This window comes from Protopterus annectens, chromosome 2.part2 (genome assembly GCF_019279795.1).
Source record: "Protopterus annectens isolate FY-2018-M chromosome 2.part2, PAN1.0, whole genome shotgun sequence".
Lineage (NCBI taxonomy): Eukaryota > Metazoa > Chordata > Ceratodontiformes > Protopteridae > Protopterus > Protopterus annectens.
Window position 1 is genome coordinate 880200867 of NC_056730.1, and position 13158 is coordinate 880214024.

General features: G+C 40.1%; 1 protein-coding gene across 5 annotated transcripts in view; it reads left to right on the forward strand.

Annotated features, from left to right (window-relative positions):
- Window positions 1-229: 229 nt before the first annotated feature.
- STARD4 (StAR related lipid transfer domain containing 4) overlaps window positions 230-13158 on the forward strand; it is a 206281-nt gene continuing 193352 nt past the window's right edge. For all 5 annotated transcript variants that reach the window (XM_044064193.1, XM_044064195.1, XM_044064194.1 and 2 more), the window contains exon 1: window positions 230-546. The gene's annotated coding sequence lies outside the window, so the exon portion shown is untranslated. The remainder of the gene's footprint in view (window positions 547-13158) is intronic.

A 13158-nucleotide genomic window follows, 5' to 3' on the forward strand; every position in this document is an offset into this window, starting at 1 on the left:
AGTATGCCTAAAATCTCAACACATTTGCGATACTTGATGTTCTATAATGAGGGACATATTAGTAACTCTTAACTGAACAATATTGCAGCAAGAACCACGTTATCTTGATATAACCAGCTTACACAAACAAGGAAGAGGGCGTCGCTACCGTCCGATACTCTACGCCCAATCACAAACCTGCTTACGATGTCGTAACTGCCAATACGTCATAACATGAACCAAATATTATTGTCTTGAGACTGTTATAGTGCTACTAATGATATGACAGCATCAGTATGCATGATTAGACTAAACTCACAAATGAAACATTGAGCATAAAATGTCAATTCTTTAGGTATTGCAGTAAGAAATTCACTGTTAGAGGGAAAAAACGTTGCACCATCTCTACTTTGTGCATTTGATTGTCAGTCAGGACTGGCCCCGGCATTTTTAGTTTTCCAAAAGTCTAGCTGTCAAACTGCAGATGTATAGCTGACAATACCGGCGAAAGCTGAGACCTTTCCCCGGTAAGACGGAAACGAGAGGAAATCCAGTATTCATCGAGAAGTAAGTTAATCCGGAAAATAACTGTATTTTTGTGGGGCTGGGTTTCCGTGAGCTGATATTCATTCCGATAAGTGGGGTTGTAGTCGTCTGGCTTTGTGTCTTTGAATTCTCCTGTCACAGATATTAATAAATGTTCTTTTTATGTTTCATATTGTAAAGCAGCACTACATCTGATGTTAGGTAGGGATACATGTCCGTCACGGCTGTAAAGTGTGTGTGAAGGGTGGTACCGTTGTGTACATTTTTTTGGTATCGGACTAGTACTCGTTTTTTATATTCGTTATATTACCTAATCAGCACTTACATCTCCCGTGTATCGAAGTAATTAATTTACTAATGTAAATAGGAGTTTTCACTTTTGAACTAATCGTGTACTATGGTACTTAAGACATTAAGGATTTATCATTGTGTAAGTTCATCGTAACGGCTCATCAGCAGCCACTGCATTCCATCTGTCCAACATTATTTTTGTTATTATTTTTTGCAAAGGTTAAATGGACTGTGAAAGGTTATGTAACGGGTATCTAAGGGATGCACACTAATTGTGTAGTGTGGTCCTAGTTTAAGCATGTAATATACCACAGTACAACTAGAATGGTAGTGGTTCTGCGTCAGCCGTCAATGTCTTTCTTCAAACATCACAGGTTTTGCAATGTTGTGTAAGAGTTAAAGTGTTAAGTAACATAATGTAACGGATGCACAGAAGCAAAAGTTTTAGTCAATCATAACTCTTCCAGCACTCAGTATGTTAACCTCCGTATCCCTCAGCCCGCAGATACTGAAAATAGGTACAAAGGGCATTGAAAAGCAGGTGCATTAAGCCAAAAGTCTGGGCATCGTCTTCTTCTTTCGGCTTTTGCGGTTAGGGGTCGCCACAGCGGATCACCTGTCCGTTCATGATCTGGGCATCTAATTAGCATAAACATTGAATAGCAAATAGCACATAACTCGTCCTGCTTCCAGTAATAATGTGGATTACTACTCAAAAAGCACATGTTTAAAAATAGAGTGATAAAAGTGATGGAAAGATGTAAGCAAAATATGAAAGTGATAGTGTAAAACCCGTATACGTTAATGAAGTGTATTACAAATTTCTACTACACACATTTAATTGTGCTTCCGAAAAAGGTATGTCTTCGTTTTTTTATTTAATTATTTGTGCCACTAGTATACTTGTCATATAATTGTGTTTTTTGTGTACTAGACATCTTCAGAAATCATGTGTGGTGGGGAGGGGTGGTTCAGAAAATAATATTAAGGGGTAAATCAAGCCAGAAAATAAGGACATACTTCCTACTTTTGGCTTTTCTTGGTTAGGGGTTGCCACATTGGATCACCTGTCTGCTCATTATTGGCAGTGGAGTTTTACAGAGTTGAGTTGCCAGCCCAGCACACAACCTTTCACAGAAGGCAAATGCATGCACATGCATGCACTTGTGCCTAGGGCCAATTTAGAGTGTCCAATCCACCTACAACATGTCTTTGTGATGTGGTAGGAAACTGGAGGAAACCCACATGACCACAGGGAAGATATGCAGAATTTGCGCAGAAGGCACCCCAGCTGAGGATCAAACCAGAGAACCTCATGCTGTGAGGTAGCAATGCTAACTGCTGCACCACCGCAGCCACCCATTAAATAGGGACATACTTCCAAACTTCCTAAATCAGTCCTGACAGTAGGAACATACATCCAAAATAGGGACGCCCTAAATCACTCCTGAGAAGAGGAATGATCGTCCCAAATAGGGACATTTGAGAGATCTGCCTAATTAGTTGTGGATAAAAAAAACAAAAAAAACAAAAAAAAAAATAAGGGTAAAAGGTTCAAAATCAGGGGCACTTTTATTCGCTTAGAGACGCATTAACATGCATTGGATAGAGAATAAAAAAAAATATGGATCTGTAATGTCTGGCTTTATTTAGTGAGTAATCATTTTATTTATTTATTTACATTGTTTACTGGGTTAGAACACTGATCAGTTCTGACCAATTTTAGTGTCAGCCCAGATGGGTATGCCAGCTCATCAATGAGTTGTCATATAATCATCGATTTTTGACAGAATAAAATTTTGAGGCAAAGTCAAGGACATGTAAGAGGAATGCAACCAGTTGGCTATAAAATCAGAAACACGGTCATTGTAACTGGGGCAAAGGTGCAGAATCAGAGGAGCAGTTGTCAAAAGCTGGACATTTTCATGTAATTTACAGAATAAGAGAGTCTGCATTAGTGTACATTTTTTTCCACTGATTTTGAACAGTCAAGTGTACCCAGAGGTATACTTGAACTTTCAAATAATATATACATATGTGCATACATATGTGTGTGTGTGTGCATGTGTATATACATACAAACACACATATATAAAAAAAAGTCAGCTAGGTAGAGTTTTTACTCTATGATGCGTTAAACCTCCTGTGTAGGATGCCCATCCTTTAAGGACAACAAGCATTTCAGCTACATGACTTCTGAATGTCCATGACTTTTTAAAGTCTTTATAGTTACATTCAGGCCATTAAAGCCAAACATCACTAGCTGTGGAAATGCATGTTTCGGCCTTTTCACTAACCTTGTTAACAAAGCATGTGGATAGTTTGGCTGTACTTCAGAAACACAGGGTCTTTAAACCAATCTGATGTCCATACGGATTGTGATACAGTAGGGTTCCAGGAACATGTCCTTTCCCCACTGTAGTGCAATCTCAGAGTTGGTATATATAAGTGGCTGGGGTGTGGGGAGGGCAGAACCCCCACATGGGGTCAGGGATTTTGGTGTTTTTTTCAGTCCTTTTTGGACTGATGTTTAGGTTCACAGGTTCATAGGTTGGTACTAGGCTACCGGCCCTCGGGCCTGTACAAGCCTAGCCATAACAACTGACGTGATCCCCAGGGTGAATTTCCTATCTCCCATCCAATCGTCAAGGTTCCTTTTGAAGAGGACCAAGCAGGCACTTTGCTTGACATGTATGGACAGTCTATTCCAGAGTATGGGAGTCTCTGGGTCAGGAAGTTATCCCTCCAGTATGTTTTGTTTATTATGATGACAAGGTTTAGATCCCTGGAGCGTGTGGCTCTGAGGGATTGGGATTTCTTTAAGTGGAGCATGTCCAACAGCTCAGAGTTTGACATGGCCTTGTACTTCGAAGCTGTGCATTTGATGATTTGTATGTTGACAAAAAGTTATATTCTATATATAATATATATATATATATATATATATATGTAAGCACACACACACACACACACACACACCATATATATAAATATGAATAAGCGAGCGTGCACACCCTCACATATGTTTAGCTGTAATCATTACATATATGTATTTGAGTATTAAGTTCATAGGTTCATAGATTCATAGGTACATACTAGGCTATCTGCCTGAGGGCATCTATAAGCCTAGCTAGAATCTGTTGGCTTTCTTTATATGTTTTTAAAATTATATTCATATTAGAGCCTATAGCAGGGAGATGCTATATAGCACTTTCATCTTCTCAGCAAGTGCTGTAGATGTGGATTTGCCATGCCTTGCTCCTAGTGGAAGCTAATTTTATTTAGTTCTGTAGTCTAGCATGTTGGTATCCTAAGGGTGAGAAGAGTAATGGGAAACAGGTGGATTGTGATCTTCCCATATTTTAACAGGGCATTTGATAAGAGTTCCACATAAGAGGTGATCAAACAAGTTATCCCTGTTTGGAGCGGCTCTCAGAGAGCAATGTTATGTGGCAAATGAAGACGTGACCAAGATGAATGAGAAGGCATTGTAAATGTAGTAAGTTTTAAAAAAATGGTTTTCTTGTATACTGCAAATATCAGCTCTTTAGTATGTAAAGATGATACTCTTAGGGACTTGCAGGGCAGGAATATGTTGCCATGTGGATGGTATAAAGGCTTGTTAAATGATTTATTCAGTTTTATATATATATATATATATATATATATATATATATATATATATATATATTGCCTTTGTCTGTTTTGCACAATAATATACATCATTAAGAGGTGTTTTAATAAGGAACATTGTCATACCACCATGGTAGTGCAGCGGCTAGCATTGCTGCCTCATAGCAAGAGGATCTCCTGTTTGATCCTTGGCTGGGGTGTCTTCTGTGCAGAGTCTACATGTCCTCCCCGTGGTCATGTGGGTTTTTTTCCCAACGACATGCTGTAGGTGGATTGGATACTCTAAATCGGCCCTAGGTGTGTGTGCCTTCTGTGGAAGGTTATGTGCCGGGCTGGCAACTCAACACTGTAAAACTCCACTGCCAATCATGAGCTGACAGGTGATCTGCAGTGGTGACCCCTAACTAGGGAAAGCCAGAAGAAGTTGTGCAATATTTTATCATTTACCATTTGATTATGCTTACAGTGATAGTAACCTTTTTAAATCTGGCATGTTAAATTAGTTTTTATGACATAACATACAGGTATAATAAAATGTCATTTTATATGGAACCATTTCTGTTTTAGGCCTGAAGTTAAAACAACATGATATTTTATGTTTTTATAGCTTTAATGTTGTTAATCTGAAAGAATGGAAAACTACACTTTTGTTTTCAATTGGGTGTTTTGCAAATGTCTGTCAGTTTCAAAAGGCCATTCTAGTTTGAATTTGACTGTGAATTCAAATGAATATCTCTCAGCTGCTTCAATGTATTTTTATGAAATTATCTAGAAAATATTTCATGATTATATTGCTTATTGTATGACCTTATAGCAATTAGGAAAATCAGACAACATAACCTCAAATATATGTTTGCATGTCAGAACAAGTAAAATGTGGGCATTTTGCTATAAAATATAAAATGGCAGAAAATACTACTTTTTCTGGAAAAGAGTATTAGTTTTGGTACCTATTTTATAAATGTGTGTTAATTGCAGCAAATTTTCTCAGAATAATATACTGTAATCCCCAGCTAAAAAAGTGATAAACTGATGATTCCAGATATAAAGACACATGCAACTTTATCTTCTAATAATCTACTTTACTGCATGGGAGTCTAAACTGGATGGGCCGTCATAATTTCAGTAACAAAAAATTCCTGTTCAGGAGAAACATACATAATGGAAGATTTTTACTTATGGTCTAAGGATAATTTAGTAAAGATGAATTCCAGATTAGTACAACCCTTTGCATATTGAACAGACGTTGTATGTAATACCTGTATAGAAACCAAGTTTACCACTGAATAACAGGGTCTATATTATCTAATTGACTGCTTAGCTTGTTGAACGCCTAAACGTCAACTGCTAAGGGTTAAAAACTTACAATCTCGATTGGCCAGGTAAGCGAATTCTTTAATTGGGAAAGAATTTGCACGGCCATTATCGGGAATTTGCCCTTTCCCCAATGTATAGCAATCTCAGACTTGGTATATTTAGTTAGGGGTGTGTGTGGGATGAAGCCCCCCCCCCACTTTTTTACAGCTTGGAAGTTTATGTTAGTGTGGCATGGCCAAGCAAATTCGTTCCTGATGAAAGAATTTGCTTAGCTGGACATTCGAGATTGTAAGTTTTCGACCCTTAGCTGTCAAAGTTTAGGCATTCGACAAGGTTCATAGGTTCATAGGTAGGTACTAGGCTATCGGCCCAAGGGCCTATGTAAGCCTAGCCAACAAGGTTCCATGGCTTACGCCACCCAAGAAAGTTATTTTCCTGTGCCACTGTCGAGCAGAGACACGGAAGTGATCCCCGGGGTGTATTTCCTATTTCCCATCCACTTATCAATGTTTTTCTTGAAGAGTGCTAATGAAGAACTTTGCTTGACATAGATGGGTAGCTTGTTCCAGAGTATAGGAAGTCTCTGGGACAGGAATCTATCTCTCCAGCATGTCCTGTTTATTGTGTTGACAAGGTTTAGGTCCCTAGAGCGTGTAGCTCGGAGGGATTGGGATTTCTTTAGATGTTGCATATCCAACAGCTCTGGGTTTGACATAGCTTTATATGTAAGGCAGAGATCACCTTGGAGTAGGTGATATGCTACGGAGTAAAGCTGGAGTTTTTTGAGGCGGTCAGTGTAAGGCATTTGTTTGAAGCCAGTAATGCTCTTTGTGAGGCACTTCTGTGGCCTTTCCAGCTGCTGCAGATGTCTTGTGAGGTACATTCCAAAAAGGGCGTTGTACTTTATAGTGGGTCTAATGAGTGTCGAGTAGAGGGGAACAATGACCTCTTTTTTCCTGGATGAGAACCCTTTTATCATGAGGTGTGCCACATAGAAGGACTTCCTGACTACTGTGGCGATGTGACTGTCAAAGGAGAGACTACTGTCCACCTGGGTCCCAAGGTCTCTTATCATGTATTCGGTGTTAAGTAGATTTCTGCCTATGTGGTAGTTCATGGGTACATAGTTTTTACCAAAGGGGATGACACTGCACTTTTTGGCATTGAGCTTGAGGCCATGGCCCTGACACCAGGCATATGTCTCAGCGAGGCCCTTCTGTAGGATGTCCACATAATTTGGGGACTTGACTATGGCTCCTAGTTTGCAGTCATCTGTGAACTTCGTTAGCCAGAGGCCTTCTGTGTTAGCCTGTACTTCAGAGAAGTAGATACCAAATAGGAGAGGTCTCAGGACTGAAACCTGTGGTACTCCACTTGTCACTGCTTTGAGGTCAGATTTGGAGTCTGCAACTTTTACAGTGTGGGTTCTATCAGTGAGCCAGTTGACAACCCATCTTGTGATGTAGGGATTTATACCTAGTTTAGTGAGTTTAGCTATAATTCCAGAATGGGGGATGGTGTTGAAAGTCTTGACGAGGTGAAGATAGGCTATGTGAACCACCTTACCCTCATCCAAGCTTTGGTGACTGCCTCAAAGAAGTCGATCAGGTTCAGGAGGCATGATCTGCTTTTCACAAACCTGAACTGGGTGGGATCCAGAGTTTGGAGGTTACCAATGTCTTTGTTTATGAGTACCATGATGATACGTTCCATGGCCTTGCAGACCAGGCTCGTCAGGCTAATAGGTCGATAGTTCCTGGGATCAGTGGTGGCTCCCCCTTTGTGGAGTGGGATAACTGTTGCTGTGCGCCATTCAGTGGGCATAAAGCCTGATGCGAGGCTATTATTAAACATGGTGCTTAAGTGGGGAGCCAGTTTGTTCTGAAGTTCATGTAAAACGCAGCCTGGGATGTTGTCCGGTCCCATGGATGCTGTGTTTTTGGCTTTAGAGAGTGCAGCTTTTACTTACATAGTTGTGATTACAGGGACTCTGCATTCTTCCTGTGTAGATATGGGCCCTTTAGGGGGTGAGAGGGGGGTAAAGTTAGCACTGAACCTATCTACCAGGATGTTGGCAATATCAGTTGGTTCTGTAATTTTCATGCCTTTGTGCTGTAACTCAGAGCAGATCTGGGTGTTGCCATCTAGATTCTTGACATAGCTATAGAATGTTATGTGGCTGTCCTTGGATTTAGTGGCGATTTTATTTTCATAGCTAGCTTTGGAGGATCTTATATGGGATCTCAGCTTCTTACTGAGGCTGACCAGGGAGCTCCTCTACTCATGGGATTTTACTCTCTTTTGCAACAGTTTCTTCCTTCTGTTGTACAGTTTGTTTATGGCAGGGGACCACCAGATTGGCTTCCTTTTTTTTGGAGGATAGCATCTTGGTTCTGTTTGGGATAGCACGATCCATGCATTCATGTAAGTGCTTATAGAGTGCATTTGTGTAGGATTCAGCAGTTGTAACTGTATTGTCCATCTGCATGGGTGTCATGAAGTTCACCACTTCTGTCTTAAGAAGCATGAAGTTGGCTTTGGAGAATTTTTTTACTGTGGTTTCCTTAAGGATGTGGATATCAAGGGTGATAAGCTTATGGTCAGATTGGACCAATGAGGAGTTGACTTCAGGTGTGGAACACCGACCACTCATGTTGTTAATGACTTGGTCTAGCATATTGTTGTCCCTGATGAGGGTGTGGATATGTTGATCTAGAGCACTGGAGTTTATGAATTCTAGAAAGCGTTGAGCTAAGGAGTTGGTACATGAGTAGTTTTCCCCGTTAATGGTGGGGTAGTTGAAGTCGCCCATTATTAGGGTGTTTGGTTGAACCCTAATATTTTCCAGTACATCAAGAAAAGAGGAGTGGGGATCCTGGGGCATGGTGGGAGATCTGTAGCAAGCTACAATTTGGATTGCAGTTTTGCCCAGAGTTAGTTGCACTTGGATAACCTCGGATGCATCATGCTGAGCAACTAGCCTGGAGGTGTGGATATCCTTAATGAATATGGACACACCTCCGCCTTTGGTGTTTCAGTCCAGGTTACATGGCCGAAAAGTGTGGTATGAGTTATAGCCTGGTAGTGCAAGGGTGCTCTCTGGAGCCTTTAACCAGGTCTCAGTCACTGCACAGATATTGATGTTCCCCATTTTAAGGAGTGCCTCGAGTGAGTGCATTTTGAGATTTAGACTTCTAGCATTGAGTAGCATTATCCTCAGTTTTGGGTTGCCTGTTCCTGTTATGGTGGTGAATTTGTTATTTGAACCCTGCCTAAAAAGGCACTATAGGGGCAGCAAGAGCCTTAGCCAGTATCCAGAATCCCAGGGGCGACAGGTGCAGGCCATCTGAGGCAATGCATTGTGGTCTGTCGACCATGTCATCCCAAGCAGACAGATACTGGATCCTCTTAGAATGACACCAGAAGCTTAGCCAATTGTTGAAGTCAATCATTTTGTCCTTGTACTGTGGTTTCATTCTGGGCAATGGCAGAATTCTACTCAGGGCTAGGGTCATACCTGCCTGGGCTACAAGATTGGAGAGCACTTCCATGTCTCTTTTCATGTAGTCCAGGGAGGTACGTCTCAGGTCATTCACACCAACATAGACAATGTCATATTTGTACTTGTTGTGGAGTGACCTGAGTGCATGGGTTATGTGGTGGATCCTGGCACCCAACAGGAAGCTGACAGTAACCTTCTCCTTGTTTAGCCTGGTGAGTGGGACATCAGTATGCCTGACTATAGAGTCATCTATGACTAGTGTGTTGGGTACGTTGTTTTGCCTTATTGGCTGTGGTTGCGTGGCACACTGAGTCTGTGGGCTATGTGTCATTTGGGTTGTGCTGGGGGATGGAGGTTGCCTGCGTTTCTGCTTTGGAGGTCTCTGTTGCTTAGACAGATTATTATTGAGAGCCTCCACGAATGTTTTTATGTTACTATGTGTGGATTTTGGTGGTGTAGATTTAGTGAGATTATGTGATGAGTGTGGTATGATGCAAATGTTTATCTTCTCCTCATGACTGTCAAGTTCAGTCTTGGTTGGAGAGAGCTTTACCTCCAGTTTGGCTAGATAAGTGCATCTCTCACAAGTTGTAGTGTTGGGTGGTAGGAGGAGAGGGTTGTGTGTGTACACGTGGCAATTTCTACATTGCCTCAAGATGCCCAGATTCATCAGATGGACAGGAGAGAAGGTAAGTGGTTGATTAGATAATATAGACCTGAATAACAGACTGGATGCCTATGAACCACTGCATTTGCAGGTCATATGAAAGTATTTCATTAAGAAGTATTCAGGCAGTAGCAATATGATGTTCAACTACAGAATGCAATTAATTTATTCTGCCCTTAGGAATTTCACTGCAACTTAATGAATTTGGCTTCACCACCTTAGCTTCTTCAAACCATGGCATTTGAGCCACAGCATGTTGCTACTACATAAAGTCCCCTTTCTGCTGAAGCATATGTAGTTCTTATTTCTGACGAGGTGTCAACTCAATATAGATGTAGAATAAAACTAATAAAACAAGATAGCACCACCACAGAATGAATGTTCCTGTGGTGTAAAAAGTGGAAATAAAATAAAAAGTATGAAACATCCACTGGAACAAGCCATGGCTGGTTAGAAATATCTCCTCGATGTTTAAATATGAATCTTCTGGTGCGAACACAATTCTGCTAGTCACACCGTTTAATCAAGCAAATAATTTGATTGACAATATTGGTTAGTGCTTTCACAGATAAGGCTTCATCAGACCAAATAAATACAAGTCTATGTATAAACTTAGTCTCACTTAAATAGGTCTCCTCATGAATAATTCATTAATTCAATAAAAATATTCATGCTGATATCATTTCCTGGCTTGTAGACATAAAAATATATAAAACTATTCTATTTCATAAAAACAATCCTTAAAAAATCTTTTGACATTTGTCAGATGTACTATCAGTATAACTAACTGTCATAAATAATGCATTGCATATAAGTGCAGAGTGTATACAAGTTATACATAGATAAATAGATAAATGAATAAATAAATACATATGAATAAATGCGCAAGTAAACACTAAAATGAATAAATACCAAAACACACCTATATAGAGGTAAAAAAACATGTAATAACTGCCCATATATGTGAAATATATATTGAAGCTATTTATATGTGTATATAAAGAAGAGTGTATTATTTGATTGATTTCACTCTTCTGCTTTGTAGAACGGGTTTAAGGGGTACCTTATCATTGAGTCCCGGTCTCTTGTCTGCTCTAAGCTTTATAATCCATCTCAACTCACATCCTTCGGTGAAGTTTCTAACATCCCCTCCTCGTTGACTAGGAGTGATAACTTGTAATACAGAGAACTTGAAGCAATGTAGTGGACCTGTTTCTAATACATGTCTGGCTAATGCATTATGTTCAGATTTAATGCGTATATGGTACAAATATTCCCTCATCCTCTCTCTCAATTTCCTGTTAGTTTTACCAATATAAAATGCACTGCAGAGTGTGCACCTAGCAAGGTAGACTACATGCTCTGTCTGACAATCTGCATTCATATAAAAATTGTATTCTAGTTGTGTAACTGGATGTATAAAAGAAGTTCTAATATCTATGTAATTACAAAAGTTGCATTTATTGCAGGGTTTCATCCCAGATACATTATTGTCATTGTTTTCGTTCATGCCCCTTGGGTGACACAAGAGCTGTTTCAAATTCTTTCTATTTTTAAATAGAAAATTTGGCCGTTCACCTACTATTTGTTTGAGGTCCCCATCTAGGGTTAAAATATCCCAATGTTTCTGTATTATATTTCTCAAATTATCAGTGTCTAAGGTATAAAACATAGGTATTTTCACCTGGTCACCTATTTTCTCTTTCTGCTCTTCACTCAGTTGGATACTTGCATTGGAAAAATATGGACAAGCTCTGGTTGCCCTTAATAAACTGGCTTCTTTGAGGGCAATATTAGCTTCACTAAGTTTGTAATTTTTGTCTAAAAGTCTTGCCTTTAGGTCATGTAGCTCTTGTTCATACCCCTCATGTGTTGGGTTTAACCTAGATGCTCTCATGGCTTGGCCTTTCGCTACATTCCTGAAGATATGCCCAGGATGCATGCTCTTTCTATGTAACAATGTGTTTCTGTAGCATGCCTTCCTATGGACCCCAGTATTCAGCATACCATTCTCCAATCTCTCAATATACACATCTTGGAATGATATACTATGTCGTGAGTGTTCCATTGTAAAACTCAAATATTCAGTGAGACCATTAATCTCCAACATAAATTCATGTAGACATATTTCATTGCCTGTCCAAATTAAAAACAAATCATCCACAAAATGTCTGTAAAACCCTACATATGCCTTGTAACTTTCTAGAGGAAAAAGTTTCTCCTCTTCCAAGCTAACTATAACGATGTTGGCGTAGCTGTTGGCACATGAAGTGCTCATCGCTATGTCATCATTCTGTATGGGCCAGATTCAGGAAGCCTCCGTGTAAGAGTTATAACTCTTACACGGAGGCTGCAGTGAAACTGTGTGATGTCAGCATGTCATGCATATGCATGAGGTGCATAAGGCATGCTGAATCACACTAGTAACTCTTACACGGTCCGTGTAAGAGAGTAGAAGCGTGTCTGTAGGCTAAGCCCTGCAAGCGGACACGCCCGGAAGACTAGAATGGCTGAAAGTAAACAGCCACGAGAGGCCATGGAAATGTGCATAAACACACTACACAACACATGCCCCGATAGACCATCACTGTATAAAGTGAAGAGATGTAATAAAATTAAATTAAAACCTTTTTTTTTTTAAAACCCCGTAAATGTTTGCTACTGTGTGCGCCCGTGTGCGCGGGTGTGCTACTAGCGCAATCACAGTTAGCAATCAGTGGAAAAGGATATAAGAACTAAATATGCAAAGTACTCCAAGAAGTAATAGCTTAGTGGTAGAGTTGCCAGCCTAAGAGTAAGCAGGCAGGGTTCGAGCCCCCACAACAACCTTTTTTTTTTTTTGTAAATAAGCACTAAAAAGCCCCCTGACAGTATTGTACACATGTAAATGTATTCCCTTTTGTAAAATGGAATGAAACGGAGCATATATTCTGAAGTAACACAATAACAAAAATAGTCAGAAATGTACTGATAGGTAAGCTGCTGTGAGACGGAGTGCCCGTAGCTGAGTAGTGTTTAAAAAGCTGCAAACTGCGTGCCTGTTGCTAGGCATCGGTTTAACAGAGTGAAACTGTTTGCAACTAGCTGTGCTTAGCTGAACATGTGTGTCACTAGCCAATTAAGGTTTATCCCAGCTCCCACAAGCTAACTGCCAGTGCGCATGCGTTAGCTCCGCGCAAATGAGCGCAGACCTGGTTTTAAGTTCTTAAAAGTGCTTTTGGCA